The following is a 15,836-nucleotide window of genomic DNA, read 5'->3' as shown; positions in this document are numbered from 1 at the left end:
ATTGATCTCTGGATTTTTAAAGATTAGTGGCAGTTAACAGATATGAAAATAAAATGTGTATTTTCCCCATTTGATGAGGTGTATAGCTACAACATATATTTCCATTATTGAGTCACACACAAAAATATTTCAGGTGCATATTCTGTAGCTGGCCAGTCACATGCTGTTCAAAAACACACTATGTGAAATGATAACACACACACACACACACAGCTAATTTTTATCTGAAACCACATCAGTATACAATAAAAAAAATCATACATTAAAGACAAACTTTTCATATTTACTTTTAGCTACATTTGATAAAACTAGCCAACTTATGTTACTCAGTGTTCTTTAAATCAATTCCCAATACGTAACAGAGGAGTAACTTACAGTGAATGACACTATTGATGCATTTTATTCTTTAGAGATGTTAGCACAACCTCAGTCATCATTGGCATAGACAGCACTGAGCACTTCTATTGCTATACACTGAGGGGAAAAAAAAGAACCTTAAATTAATATATGCAGGATTCAAGTATCTACTATTATTGTCCAATATTATTAGACCATTCCAAAGGAAGATAACATCAAAATGCACAGGTCACAATACATAATGCACAGCGGCCTGATTCTAATCAGCACTCAAGTCTCTTAAGCACACATACCTCGTTCAAGTTTAATGGGATTTGTCAAACTATGCATGAAGTATATTGTCTGGGACAACCGATTATTATTACAAATATGCTAGATATGAAGGTAGACCAGTGATGCAATGATGTTATACCACTGTTATCCTCTGGGGAGTGACAGGGATTTGCCGTTGCAATTTCTCTACATAGAAAATTCCCCAACTCATTCATCCCTAGGGGAGGCATTAAGTGGACAAATGGGAAGTTGCACTTTAGGGTGAATCAAACTACTCTTCTCACAGGCCTTCTAAAAGCCAGGGCAACAGCTGTCAAGAGAACAGTACATAGTGAACTTAAGACTGGAGTGTTGACAAAGTAACCATATATATCAAACATATGTTTGCAACTGGATCTATAATGCCACACATCAACTTGCATAATGCTAATTTAAAAGGAGCTAACCAGGCTTTCCCAAACACAAAGCATTCTCTGTGAGAATGTATTTTTTACATAAATGAAATCTACATATTTTATATTTTAAAAGATAATATTCAGTCTAAAGAATATGGAACTTCTGAATCAAAACAAGTCAAATTTGACCACTACTTCCCTAATGCATTGATGCAATGCACCCATTGCACGATCTACAAATCTTCTCTTCCTTCCCTTCCCTACCCTATCCCCAGTCAATAATTTGGTTATGATCACAGGAATTATTTTACATATTTCCATTTTTTGAGAGATTTTTTTTGCTGATCAGATTGAAGGATTTTCCAGCTAGGGAATGGAATACGTATTTCTCCCCCCAATTTTGTCACCTAGCATCATGATGAAACTCCCAGGTTAGGTACAGCGAAGTTACATGCGGAATAAAGCTACCTCTACTTTGTTCCAACAGCACACCATAGTCCAACCTACTGTGACGGTGTGACATTTTTCCACTTCTAACACCTGCCATTTTTAAGATCTCTCTGCATGAGACTGTCAATTCCTTGTGCCAAATTAGGATTAGTTTTGTGAAATGGACTTACTCCTACATCGAAACTAGATAAAGTCTGTCCAAGGTCATTTCACATAGGAGCCTTATTGTGAACAGAAGAGCCTATTGACTATTTTGAAACTCTTTTTCGGTCTGACATTTGCATTCTGGCACCATCAGGTATGAACTTCCACAGAATATGTGGCTTTACTGCTCAATAATCTCTAGGATTACTCCATCACCCACACTAATAAAAATTATTTTATCTTTTGGAAACATTTTACACACATTTGTATAAACAGTATACTATGAGAATAACAGTTACTGAATAAGGATTATATCTATGAGTATAACTTGTTCAATTATCATAGCTGTCTACTGAACAAACATATTAGTTTATACATAGATCTGCTATCTTTTACAGATGAGCATTCTAAAAACCATGATAAGAGACAACTCGCCTGCCCAAAACTGTAAGGGAAATAATAAAGCCTCACCTATTCCAGCCTGCTAAAATCTTGAAGTGTAATAAAAGAGATAATTTTGAGACACTCCATTCCTGTCATGGAGCCTTGCTTAATGGGAGCACTGGTCTCAGAATCGGCCCTATAGTGTTATATCTCTGATCTGCAATCTTGTAGGGTGAAGCGCTAGCCTCGCTAAATTATCCCTATAGTGCCCACATCTAATAATACATTGTCGTGGGAGCTAATCTCAACGGACAAATGATTACACAATGCCAGTTCATTATCGATATACTCCATCGAAATGAAAACAATATCCCTTGCACTCAAGTGTTGTTAATGACTTCTGCCACCAAACCTCCCCTTCCTAGGAACAATGTAGTAATCACAGGCTGGAATTTGTTTTACAAATTGTGGTAGAAGGATATCTCAAGCCTGAGCGTTTTTGTGGCCTATGGAGAACGAAGAGAAATGCCTCGCTGATTTTCAGCTTCATATTTCACTTCACCCCTCTTACTATGATACAGAATAAGGCAAAACTAAGGGGTTACGGCATTTAGCAAAACACAGATTGGATGTCAGATTGCACTATTACATAAAGCATCACTGACGGAAAGGAAAAGAATGGCTCTCCTAGATGTAATGTTATGAGGCACACCTTTTCACTATAGCGGAGCATATTTTTCACAGCACTTATTAGAAGGATTGTATATGTAAATGAACTAAGAAAAAATATTCCCCTTTAATGCCTCCATTGCACCAATGTTTGTAAACCTGTGTTTTGCTGGTCTTAACTGAATAAATATTAAAAATTATGGCTTTTTGGACTCCATTCATATAATGACTTGATTAGCAAATTTATTGTCATATACGATGGACTGCAGTCTTAAATCTCAAAAGACTATGACCTGTGTAATATTAACATGTTCATATAAAATTACTTTGCTATGGATTTTTAGATGGTTAGTGCCTCCCTTGAAAAAGCAGTTTTATATAGATGTTATACATTCATATAATATTGCAGTGTAATTTTTATGCTTATATTCCTTAGTTTTGTTTTGAATTGCTAATACCAGTATATATGCCTAATTGCCAACTTATAGTATGCGATCACTATGTTGACAGGTATGATTTTGTCACTCTACCTGATTCAGAGACAAGGTGAAAAGAACGAGATCAGGTGAATTGAGGGATCAATTCCTGAATCCGTCAAAGATATATTTATTGGTTTTATTTAAAATAACACAAACAATGAACTACTTGTAATATATTCAAAAATATATGCATCAATACATAAAAATCTTACGCACCTCATGCCATCCTTTACTCCATAAGATTTTAAAGTTTGGTCTCCTGTTTACCCTTTATCAACAACAAAAACTTACTTTTCTGTAATGTTACATTCAGAAAGACACGTTGGAATGCTTTACATGATGGTGGAAAAAATGATACTAAGTAGAAAGAAAGAACAGTAAAAGGGAATGAAAGCACAAAGAGAAGAATTTTTAGGAAGATTTTGAAAGCATGGAGAAAGGTGGCAAGGCAGAGAGATTTAGACAGTGGGCTTGATTTTAGGGTCGGGTTTCCGGCGGGGTGGCCCCGAAAATCCCGACCTCCGGTCACGTGACCGGATCGCGACGAAATCCCGGCCACTTCCGGGTACCGCGCTGACGTGCGGGGCTGCGCGCGCAAGCCCCGCTGGTGGGAATCCCGCAGGCAATTAAAGCCAGCGGGGTTCCACTTGAGAGTACTTAACTTGCTCGTTGTGGTCAGTTAATGAGCTGAAGCAGCTGTCAAAAGAGGAAGTGTGGGATTTTAGGTTCAAGGCAGTGAGTTTCCCACACTGGGGGAAACAGACTCCCTCCAACCAGGCGTGTTGCAGCCAGCAGCCTGTGGCAGGTGCCAAGGTGCGCTCCACAGGTGAGAGCCCTCACCCACGCAGGAGGCCACCGCGTCACATAGGGCAACCCCTGCCCTCCACCACCCCCCGCCAAGCCAGAGGACAGACCGACACGAAACCGCAGCCCCAGTCCGAGGAACCACTCACCTACCCTGCACAACCCCTCAGACCAACACCTGCCAGTTGGGTGGTGTGTGGAGACCCTCGGAGGACGAAGAGCATGACCAGCACCAGCAGCCTCGCAGTCCACGCCGTCCGCCGCAGAGACGTGGATCCCCCCAACACGGTGTTGTTGCACGCCCACCTGCATAGCAGGAGGGAGGGCTACCGCAGAGAGAGACGCGTCGCAGAGGGCACTACCCTCGCCACAGGGTCCACAGACCGAGGCGCAGCTCCCCGGACCTCTCCGAGCAGCAGTGCACAGGGAGGCGCAGATTCGCTCGACATGTAGTCGTGGAGATCTGCAGCATCTTTCATGCCGAGCTGCTCCGTGCTGGCCCCAGCACCAACTGCTTACCTGTCGCTGGCAAAGTCACCACTGCCCTCCACACCTTCTCCTCCGCATCCTTCCAGGGTGCAGCCGGCTACACCGCCGATGTCTCTCAGTCGTCTGCGCGGACGAGCCCTGCAAATACACCTGCACCTACTCTGCAGTAACACGATGGGTGGCATCAGTGGTGGGTCCTCATAGTGATACCCAGGAGCGGGCATTATTGGACACAACGGACAGGATTCGCGGAGACATGGCAGTGGTGGTGTCAATATAATGTGTGCTGTTTGTTGCTCTGAAATTCAATATGGGTAACACCCATGACAAACCCTCAGACACCCTTGTGCACCGCCTCCATGCTGATGAGACGTTTGCCTTACGCTGCCTACTGCACATATGTGATGCATGCCCTGTGGCTGCAGCACAGGTGGTGGCAGGTTGAGTGAGGCTGGCCGTGAGGGAGATGCACGAGAGGGTGAGTATGGGATGGAGCCATGAGATTGTATGAGGATTGGGTTGCGTGTTAGTGGCAGGGTGAGTACTGGCGAGGTGAGTAGGTGGAGGTAAGATGAGGATGGGGTGTGAGTGGGTATGAAGGGTGATGTGATAGAATAGTGTGGGCGGTGCCGAAGGAGATTTGGGGTGGGGGCAGTGCTGTGGCAGACGGAGTGTAGGGGAAAGACTTCATGTTCTCACTGTGGCGGACCTACTGCGGTCATTGCAGCGCCTCCTGCACTGTATGCAGGTGGGCGATATGTTGGTGGCGCAGGTGACCCCCTCTGCCACCTCGAGCCAGGCCTTCCTGGTGGCAGAGGCAGGCCGCTTCCTCCCGCCCGCCGGGGGGAAGATCTGTGTCCTCCCCCTCCTCCTCACCCCATCTGATGATACCTGGGGTGAGGCATCATTAAACTGGGAGCAGCCTTCCCCCTGGGCTGCTCCATGCTGCAATTTGTTCTATTGGTTGCAGCATCTGTCAGTGGAGGACTGCCCCTTTAACTAGAGAGCCTCCAGCTGACAGATCGAATTGCGCATGCGCAGCCCGACCGACGCGCAGGCCAGCGCCGTGGACCCCGGAGGAGCAGGTAATTGATTCCTATTAGTGTGTTGCCTGCTACGATCGCGTGGGCAACCCACTAATTTCGCCGTTCGCGTTTTCGACGCTCCCGGAGGACCACCCGCTGGGAACCCGCAGGCCTGCTAAATTCGAGCCCAGTGTGTTCTACAGGGCTGACAGAGTGGCCACTAATAGTGATGGGTGAGTGGGAATTGGTGTGGGATATGTTACAGAGAGCAGAGTTTTTGATGAGTTGAAGTTTACAGAGAGTGGAGGATAGGAGGCCGGCAAACAGAGTCTTGGAATAGTCTAGTCTAGAGTGACAAAGGCATGGATGAAAGTTCGAGACAGGTGGTGGGGGGTGAGGGGGAGAAGAAAAGGTGGAGGCTACTTAGGTGAAAGTATGATGGAGAGGATATGGATTTGCAAACTCAGCTTGGGTCCATCAGAAAGCCGAGATTGCAAATAGGTTGGTTCGGCCTCAGAGAGTGGCAGGGAAGGGGAATGGTGTCACTGGCAAGGGAGCGGAGTTTGTAAAAGGGGTTGAACACGATGACTTCCGTCTTCCCAATGTTTAACTGGAGAATTAAGATTCATCCAAGATTTGGGGCCTGATTTTAGCAGGCCTGCGGGTTTCCGGCGGATTGGGTTTCGGGTGCGTGGCCTCCGCGCCCGGTGAAATTAGTGGGTTGCCCGCGCGATCGTAGCAGGCAATCCACTAATTGGAGCCACTTACCTGCTCCTCCGGGGTCCGCGCTGCTGGTCTGCGTGTCGGGCGGGCTGCGCATGCTCTCTAGTTAAAGGGGCAGTCCTCCACTGACAGGTAATGGAACAAATTACAGCATGGAGCAGCCCAGGGGGAAGGCTGCTCCCAGTTTAATGATGCCTCACCCCAGGTATCATCAGATGGGGTGAGGAGGAGGGGGAGGACAGAGATCTTCGACCCGGCGGGCGGGAGGAAGCGGCCTGCCTCTGCCAACAAGAAGGCCTGGCTCGAGGTGGCAGAGGGGGTCACCTGCGCCACCAACATATCGCCCACCTGCATACAGTGCAGGAGGCGCTCCAATGACCGCAGTAGGTCAGCCACAGTGAGAACACGTAGTCTTTCCCCTACACTCCGTCTGCCACAACACTGCCCCCCACCCCACATCTCCTTTGGCACCGCGAACACTACTCTGTCACATCACCCCTCATACCCACTCAAGCCCCATCCTCATCTTACCTGCACCTACTCACCTCGCCAGTACGCACACCGCCACTAACACGCAACCCAATCCTCATACAATCTCATGGCTCTATCCCATACTTACCCTCTCGTGCATCTCCCCCACGGCCAGCCTCACTCAACCTGCCACCACCTGTGCTGCAGCCACAGGGCATGCGTAAGGCAAACGTGTCGTGAGCATGAAGGGGATGCACAAGGGTGTCTGAGGGTTTGCCATGGTTGTTACCTATATTGAATTTCAGAGCAACAAACATCACACATTATATTGGCACCACCACTGCCATGTCTCCGTGAATCCTGTCTGTTGTGTCCAATAATGCCCGCTCCTGGGTATCACTGAGGACCCACCACTGATGCCAACCATTGTGTTACTGCAGAGTAGGTGCAGGTATATTTGCAGGGCTCTTCCGCGCAGACGACTGAGAGACATCGGCGGTGTACCCGGCTGCACCCTGGAAGGATGCGGAGGAGAAGTTGTGGAGGGCAGTGGTGACTTTGGCAGCGACAGATAAGCAGATGGTGCTGGGGCCAGCCAGGAGCAGCTCGGCATGAAAGTGCCTGCAGATCTCCACGACTACATGTCGAGTGAATCTGCGCCTCCGTGTGCACTGCTGCTCAGAGAGGTCCGGGGAACTGCGCCTCGGTCTGTGGACCCTGTGGCGAGGGTAGTGCCCTCTGCGACGCATCTCTCTCTGCGGTTGCCCTCCCTCCTGCTGTGCAGGTGGGTGTGCAACAGCACCGTGTTGGGGGGCTCCACGTCTCTGCGGCGGACGGCGTGGACTGCGAGGCTGCTGGGGCTGGTCATGCTCTTCGTCCTCCGAGGGTGTCCATGCACCACCCATCTGGCAGGTGTTGGTCTGAGGGGTTGTGCAGGGTAGGTGGGTGGTTCCTCGGACTGGGGCTGCGGTTTCGCGTCGGTCTGTCCTCTGGCTTGGCGGGGGGTGGTGGGGGACAGGGGTTGCCCTATGTGACGCGGTGACCTCCTGCGTGGGTGAGGGCTCTCCCCCACCGTGGAGTGCACCTTGGCAGCTGCCCCAGTGTGTGAAACACTCTGCGTTGAAGGTAAAATCCCACACTTCCTGTTTTGACAGCTGATTCAGCTCATTTAATGACCTCAACAAGCAAGGTAAGTACACTCAAGTGGAACCCCACTGGCTTTAATTGCCTGCGGGATTCCCACCAGCGGGGGCCGCGCACGCAGCCCCGCACTTCATCGGGGAACCCGGAAGTGGTCGGGATCGTGGCGCGATCCGGTCACGTGACTGGATATCGGGATTTTCGGGCCCCCCCCGCTGGAAACCCACAGGAAACCCGACGGTAAAATCGAGCCCTTGATGTCAGACAAGCAATCTGACAGCACAGAGGGAGGGTTGAGAAAGCTGGTGGAGAGATAGAGCAGAGTGTCATCAGCATATATGTGGAATCTGACCCTATCTCTGTGCAGGACGTTGCCAAAGGACAGCCTACAAATGAGGAAAAGGAGGCTCATGGATGAATATTTGGGGCGCTCAGGAGATCATGGTGCTGGGGTGGGAAGAGAAGCCATTGGTAGACATGCCAGGAAGGGAAGTTGGATGATCAGGAGTTTAGTAGGAATGGGGATGAGGGAGCAGAAGTTAGCTGTCATGGATGAGGTGAGCTTGGAGAGGGTAAGAGGTAGATGAGGGAGGAACTAGACATGGAAGCTAAAGACTGGAGCAGCGGTGGATTGGGAGGGTTTTGCTTAGAAGACAGGGAGAAGGAGGAAAGCAGCTGAATGGATGGTTTCCAACTTGGTTATGAAGAAATCCATAAGTTCTTTGCACATGTTGTTAGAAGTCATGGTGGAAGACTGGAAGTGAGAGCAGTCCCACTGAGCTATATAATGGAGGAGAGGCACTGGAGCATGATGGTGTGGTCAACAAGTTGAAGCTGCTAAGAGAGGTCAAGGAGGGATAATGTACCAAAGTTACAGAGAATGTTGTTTGTGACTTTAGTTAAGGCTGTTTTGCTGCTGTGGGAAGGGCGTAAACCAGATTGAAGGGATTAAAACAGGAAGTTGTGGGAGAGATGGGCACAGATCTGGGAAGCAACATGTTAAAGAACCTTGGAAAAGAAAAGGAGGTTGGAGATGCTGCTGTAGTTAGTGAGCACAGAGAGGTCGAGGGTGTGTCTTTTAAGGAAGGGCCGATGACGTCTGTTTTGACTGGGGTAGGGGGGGGGTTGAAAGAGAGACAGTAAGTAGCTGAGGAGAGGATACCCTTCACACTTTCAGCTAGAGTGGAAGCCAGGAAGGGAAGTTGGATGATCAGGAGTTTAGTAGGAATGGGGTTGAGGGAGCAGAAGTTAGGTGTCATGAACGAGGTGAGCTTGGCGAGGGTAAGAGGTAGATGAGGGAGGTACTAGAGATGGAAGTAGATTGGGAGGGTTTTGCTTAGAAGACAGGGAGAAGGAGGGAAGCAGCTGAATGGATGGTTTCCAACTTGGTGATGAAGAAATCCATAAGCTCTTTGCACCTGTTGTTAGAAGTCATGGTGGAAGGAGCAGAGAAGAGAGGTTTAAGGGGGCAGTCAGCAGTAGAGAAAAAGAGCCTAAAGTTACCTTTGCCCTCCACTTTTGGCAAATCATCCTTTAGGAGTTTGTTTGTTTCAAGGTAATTTTTTCTCGTCTCCAGCCCATTCCCCACCTTCTGCTGTTACTTGCTGAGCTTCTGTCTGTACTTCAATGCACTGCTGGTTTCTCAGCTTTATTTTGCTGTTGTGTGGGTCCTGGACAGAAATCTACTTTCCCCTGGGCTGACGTCCATTTCTCCACTGCTTCTGACCTCCAATGTCACTGCCGTTTTTACATGGAGACTATTATCTGCTGGATCATCTCAATTCTAGTATCTGGCCTGCTGCTGCGTTCTCAGTTTTCTGCTCCTCTGCTGGGAATTTTCCACTTTACGCTGAGTTAGCTCTGACCCATTCCTGCTGGTTCAGCATTCTGCTCCACTGCTGCCGAAGGACCTTTGCTCTGCTGCTTTCCGCCTGCTTCCTACTGTCGCTGCTATACCTTCGCTGGTATACTGGATCTGTAGATGTGTACTAATCACCAAAGCCACTACTTATCTTTGCTCGACTCCTGGATCAACCTAATGTTGGCTCATGGTTGATTTTCTACGCCTCCGCGACTCTCCATTTTCCACGGAAAAACCTTTAGCAATGTGCCCACTGATAATCTGCCACTCAAACAGCTCCTAGACTCACTTGCCCTCCACACCTGTCACTGAACCTGGACATTAGCTCATCGGTTCTCTAAGGTGACCTCTCCCCATCAATTTCATCCCACCACGGGACCTCTGATTTCAACTTCGGATTCTCTCTTATCGACTCCTCCCTTTTCTCCATTTACAACCAGGACATATCAATCCTAATCCTAAACCAATGGATCAAGAATCATTGTCCCTCTCTGTATCTCCCTCCAGTTTGTCCATTCACATGCGAACAAGGCCCTTGCTATCCATGGCTTTATTGTGGATGATTGTATTCACATCATGGCCTTGACAGAAACTTGGCGAACGGGTGATGATATCTTGCCCTTTACTGAAGCTTCACTACCTGGATATATCTTTAGCAAATGCCCGCCAAAACCGCGGTGACCCTTATCACCAAATCTCACCCTGGTCAGTTCCCATATTTCTCTGGCGCTTTCTCCTCCTTTGAGCACCTTACTTTGTTCTAATCTTCTCGCTTCTCCTTTAAAATCCTAGTGCTCCACTGCCCACACAAGTCCCACGCCAAGCATCTCAATGAGATATTCTCAATCCTTTCCTCTATCAGTCTCTGCAGTGAGTGACTTCTCATGCTCAGTGATTTCAACCTCCATCTCAACTCAACTTGCCCTCTGTGCTCTGAGTTCAGTTCCCTCCTTTGTGAACTCAGTTTTGGATTAGCTCAAATTTATGGATGGTGGAAGATGGGAGGCCAGTCAGGAGAGCATTGGAAGAGTCCAGTCTGGAGGTAACAAAAGCATGGGTGAGGGTTTCAGCAGCAGAGAAGCTGAGACAGGGGCGGAGACAGGCGATCTTACGGAGATGGAAATAGTCAGTCTTTGTGATGGAGAGAATAGGGGGTCTTAAGCTCAGCTCAGGGTCAAATGGGATGCCGAGGTAGTGAACAGTCTAGTTCAGCCTGAGACAGTGGCCAAGTAGGGCGATGGAATTGATGGTGAGGGAATGGAGTGTGTGGCAGGGGCCTAAGGCAATGTGATCTAAACATAAAAAACAGTAAATAAGCTACATGAGTTTCTCGGGATTCCACAGCACTGGATAGCTTAATAAATTTGTCTTTGCATGTCCCAATTATTTGACAGAATCTGAAAGAATTGTACTTCAACTGACCCAAGTATGAAGATGGAAGATTAATTTGGATAAATTCCAAGAATGGGAACACTGGATTACGTCTGACAGAACTCAATATTAACTTTATGGATAATTACTTACCAAATAAGTCCTGAAAAGAAAAGTAATTTATGTTAGCTCAGAACATGTTTACTTCAAAATTGATAGGCATGCAACATTGCAGTAGAAACATTCCAGAAAGCAATTTTATAGCTTAAAAATCATAAAAATATTCCAGAGAATTAATTTATTCATTCTTGGCTTTGTAACTTCTGTACTTTTATCATTTACATTGGCCTGTGAACACTTTCATTATCTAAGTATACCTTTACCATTCAGCTGTGTGGTCTGAATTGAAATACTATACTCAGTGAAAGTGGTTACACCAAAATGTATAGCAACTACAATTGCTGTAGGACATGTAGTGTTGGCTGTTTTTAAGAAAAAGTCAGAAGCTAAATTCAACTACAGTTGCCTTTCTTTACAATATATTCTAGGATTTCAGATTTCTACTAATATTAGATAAGGCCAACATTCAAAGTATGCTGGGATGTTAAGATTTCAGAGGAGGTTATGGTTCAAGAGGAACGTGTGTTTGGACAGCTGCAATAATGCACCATTTCTCCTTTAAAAAGTCTTAGGCCCTGATTTAAGAATGGAGGCGGAATGGCAGCGGCTGGGGAGGGGGTGGTGAATAGGCGGGTGGGTAACTCGACTAATAAAATATGTCCGTTTCGCACGTGATTGCAAGTGAATTGGTGCCGCTTAACGTGGCTTCCGGGTTTGCTGTCCAAAAGCTGTGCAGCGGGTGGACGGTGCACCCGCATCACAGGCTGTCAGCTGGAGGATCTCTATTTAAAGGGTCATTGCTCCAAAAGCTTTTGCTGGAGCGAAGACCCAGAAATCACAATGGAGTAGCACAGGGGCAAGGCTGCTCCAAAGTTCAGTGATGCCTCATTTGAGCTGCTACTGGCCAGGTCACGAGGAGGAGGGAAATACTTTACCCTGCAGACAGAAGGAAGTGCCCTGCTTCTGCCACCAAGGTGGCTTGGATCGAGTTGGTTGAGGAGGTCAACAGCAACAGCAACATCTCCCGCACCTGGGTCCAGTGCAGGAAGCGCTTCAATTATCTCATTAGGACAGCAAAAGTGAGTACAGATTCTTCTGCATTCCGTCTTCCACATCACCGCCTCGCCTCCCACCTCCCACCCCCCACAACTCATTCTGCACTGCCAAGACTACTCTATCACATCACTCCTCACACCGACTTAAGGCTCATCCTCAACTTACCTGCACTTCCTCACCTCCCCATTAGTCACCCCACAACTACCACTCAACCCAATCCTCATCCAATGTGATGTCTCTGTCTCATACTCACTCTCTGGTGCATCTCTTTCATGGTCAGCCTTACCCAAAGCAATGCATTCATCGGTTGGGCCACTTCACCCTCACTCACTCACATTACTGTTCTTTGTCCCCTTCTAGGAGAAGAGCGCACAAAATACACAGGAGAGGGTGAGGACTGGAGGGGGGCCACAAGTAGTGGTCCTCACAAACGCGGAGCAGGAGGCGCTGGAGATCAGCCGCACCCTCGCGTGCTTGTCCGTTGGGGATGGCAAGACTGGCACTCCACAAACGTCTGGTGACACAACTTTAACATTCACCACACACATGAATTGATGTTAACAATGCTTGCCATGTTCAACAGCTCAGTATGCTCATTGCAACATGACACATCTGTAATCATGTTTAATATTGCATTCTGTTCTCTTACAGGCCCTTCAACGACCGCAGTGATAGCAGGGGGCGATTCCACAGAGGAGCTCCCGGCATCTGAGGGTGCACTGTCACATCATAGCGAGCCATTCACCAGCGCAGATACTCACATCTTGGTGGAGCCTAGTAGTGAGTTAGTTGGGCTGGCACCTGGTGAGTCACCACACACAAGTGAGCATGAGCAGACACTGGTGGCAGGGGCAGCTGTGGAGAGCCTACGTCAGTGGGAGCACTCCTCTCCAGACTCTGCTCAGCTGGATGCAGATGCTGAACCCCAGGAGCCATCCTTTAAAAGGAGAATGATCGAGGGACAGCAGCACATTTGCGAGGAGCTGGAACAGGTGCCCCGCACACTCTCCACAACAAGGCAGAGGATGGAGTCGTCCAACTCCTGCACGAGTAGAATGGTGGCACAGGTATGGGAAAGAATCTCTGAGATACTGTCACAGGTACGTGAGCAAGTGTCTGAGATAGTGTCGCAGGTAAGTGCGCGAATGTCTGCGATGGAGAGAAGGCTAGCCTGCGTTGAGCTTCAAGCACGGTTCACAAATTAGTCCATTCAGGCCCTGACAACGGCTGTTCGGACTCAGTGAACAACATCCTTCCGCCTTAAACAGGCGGACAGATACTTTACAACTGGGCTTCCAAGGCCTCATACATGTCCTCCAAACTGTTCTCCAGCAGGGTGGTAGGCGTGATGTGGGTCTGGTCCAGGAGAGGGATGATGGCGAAAGGGGACATGGAAGTGGGGACGCCACTCAAAGTGCTCACACGTCTCACCCGTTGGTCCTCTCTCAACCAGTACCCGCAATGCTGCCTCCTCTCCAGGTGGCGGAGTCTGCCCCTGCACAGGTGCAGGTGGAGCAGTCTTTGGAGGTGTCCTCACGGGTTCCAAAACCCAGAGGGTGTAGGCCCAAAACATCTGATCAGTCAGGGCATGAACATGAGCAACCTGCCACTACCTCTGCTCCAGCCACAGGGGATGCACCAGGTAAAAGCACAAGGGTGTCTGACAGGTGGTCATGTTTTTCATTTATATTTGGTTTTTATAAGTCGCATTAAATGTTATCATTCTCATCACTACTGCCACGTCTTCCCCATTCTTGGCTTTTGTGATAGGGCCCTTTCACGAGCTTCACCATGAACGGTGACACTTGATGCCACCCACTGGGTCACTTTACAGTGGGTGTATGTGTAGTTGCAGGACTGTTTTGTGCAGGGAAGGGGGGGGGGGGGGGGTGCTGGTGTTGGCGCTGGTCTTTCCAGGTGGAGAGAGGACTGGACTCCTCACACTTTGATTTTACGAGAACCGTTCACATATCAGTGACTCCCTGGCCTCACGAGCAGCCAGATGAATCGCTGCTCTGCCCATGGGCACCCCTCTCTGTTGTGCAGGACACAACAAATGACTATAATGCGCCCCACTCTCTCTGGTGTGTATTGAAGCGCTCACCCCGAACGATCAAGGCACTTAAACTGCATCTCGAGCAGCCTTATAGCATGCTCAATTGTAGACCTGGTAACGATGTGGCTGTCGTTGTATTGACGCTGTTGCTCGGTGACGGGGTTCCTCAGAGGTGTCATGAGCCATGTGTGCAGGGGGTATCCCTTGTCCCCTTAAGGATGTTCGGTGCGTGGAAGAGGGGCGGGATGTTGGATTCCCTCAGAATGAAGGAATCGTGGCAGCTGCCAGGGAATCTGGCGCACACGTGAAGGAATCTTTTGCGGTGGTCACAAATGAGCTGAGCGTTAAATGGAGTGATACCCCTTTCTGTTGATGAATAGTCCTGGCTCATGTGGAGGTACTCGTATTGCTATCTGGGTGCAATCGATTGCACCCTGCACCCGTGGGAAGCCAGCCATAGAATAGAATTCCACTGCCCTCTCCGTCTGGCTGAGGTCGTCCCTGGGGAAGTTGACGTACTACGAGACTCTGCGAAACAAGCCGTCGCTGACCTGCCTTATGCACGTGCGTGCAGACGACTGAAAGACCCCGGTGACACCCTGCAATGATCCGGAGTCAAAGAAGTTGAGGGCAGTGGTGACTTTAACTGCGACAGATAATGAGATGCTGCTCAGCCCAGCCGGGAGCAGCCTGGCATGAAGGAGGCTGCAGATGTCTGTGACCACCTGGCAACTCACTCTGAGCCTCAGTATGCACAGCTCCTCAGAGAGGTCCAGGAAGCTGAGCCTTGGTCTGTAGACCCTGTGGCGAGGGTAGTACCTCTTGCGACGTCGCTCCCGCTGTTGTTGCCCTCTGTGCTCTTGTGCCAGTGCCTGTGGCGCAGCACTGTGTTGTGGAGCTACAAGTGGCGGAAGTGCACGCCGTGCCTGGCGAGGCTGGTGATATTGCTCGTCCTTGGCTGCAGTGGTGAATGCAGCCATGGCGCCCCCCCCCCCCCCCAATTCCTGATGGTGTCAATTTGATGGGGTCCGAAAAGTTGGTAAATATGTGTGAACAGAAGAATTCTGAGTGAGAACTAAGAATTTTCAGTGAAAACACAAAGAACTCCCAGCCAAAAGTTTGTCTGAAAGAACTGAGTGCCCTGCTACAATAAGTCACCTTTTATCCCCATCTGTCAAACAAGCATTTGAATGTCCAACTGGCTGAAACATGTCTGGTAGAACACGAAGTGTTTCCCACAGCACGGGAAACACGCTGAGGATGTTTGAAAATCGGACTCCTGCCTCAACGTGGACAAAATTAAGTACTTCAAGTATCTAAATAACTCTCAAGTATCATCCCGCCGGCTTTAATTGCCGGTGGGACTTCCACATTCGTGAGGTGCGCACGCACCCAGACGGGTCTGTGGGGAACCCAGAAGTCTACGGCTTGGAGCTGGGTTCCGAACCTGCTCAGGATTCCCCGATTTTCGGAGCCCCCCTCCCCGTCCCCACTACTTCATTCTGAAATCGGGACCTTAGTTTCTTTAAGGCAATCCACTTTTTCTTAACTCATACTCTAATTCCATTG

The 15,836-nt window shown here is 48.6% G+C and overlaps 1 protein-coding gene across 1 annotated transcript in view; it reads right to left on the bottom strand.

Moving 5' to 3' along the window:
• LOC137326937 (zinc finger and BTB domain-containing protein 20-like) overlaps positions 1-468 on the bottom strand; it is a 57,038-nt gene extending 56,570 nt beyond the window's left edge. The window contains exon 1 of the mRNA XM_067992313.1: positions 376-468. The gene's annotated coding sequence lies outside the window, so the exon portion shown is untranslated. The remainder of the gene's footprint in view (positions 1-375) is intronic.
• Positions 469-15,836: the final 15,368 nt, after the last annotated feature.

Source organism: Heptranchias perlo, chromosome 11, assembly GCF_035084215.1.
Source record: "Heptranchias perlo isolate sHepPer1 chromosome 11, sHepPer1.hap1, whole genome shotgun sequence".
NCBI classification, from domain to species: domain Eukaryota; kingdom Metazoa; phylum Chordata; class Chondrichthyes; order Hexanchiformes; family Hexanchidae; genus Heptranchias; species Heptranchias perlo.
Note: the sequence above shows the minus strand (reverse complement) of the source record. Positions and strands in the feature narration are given on the sequence as shown.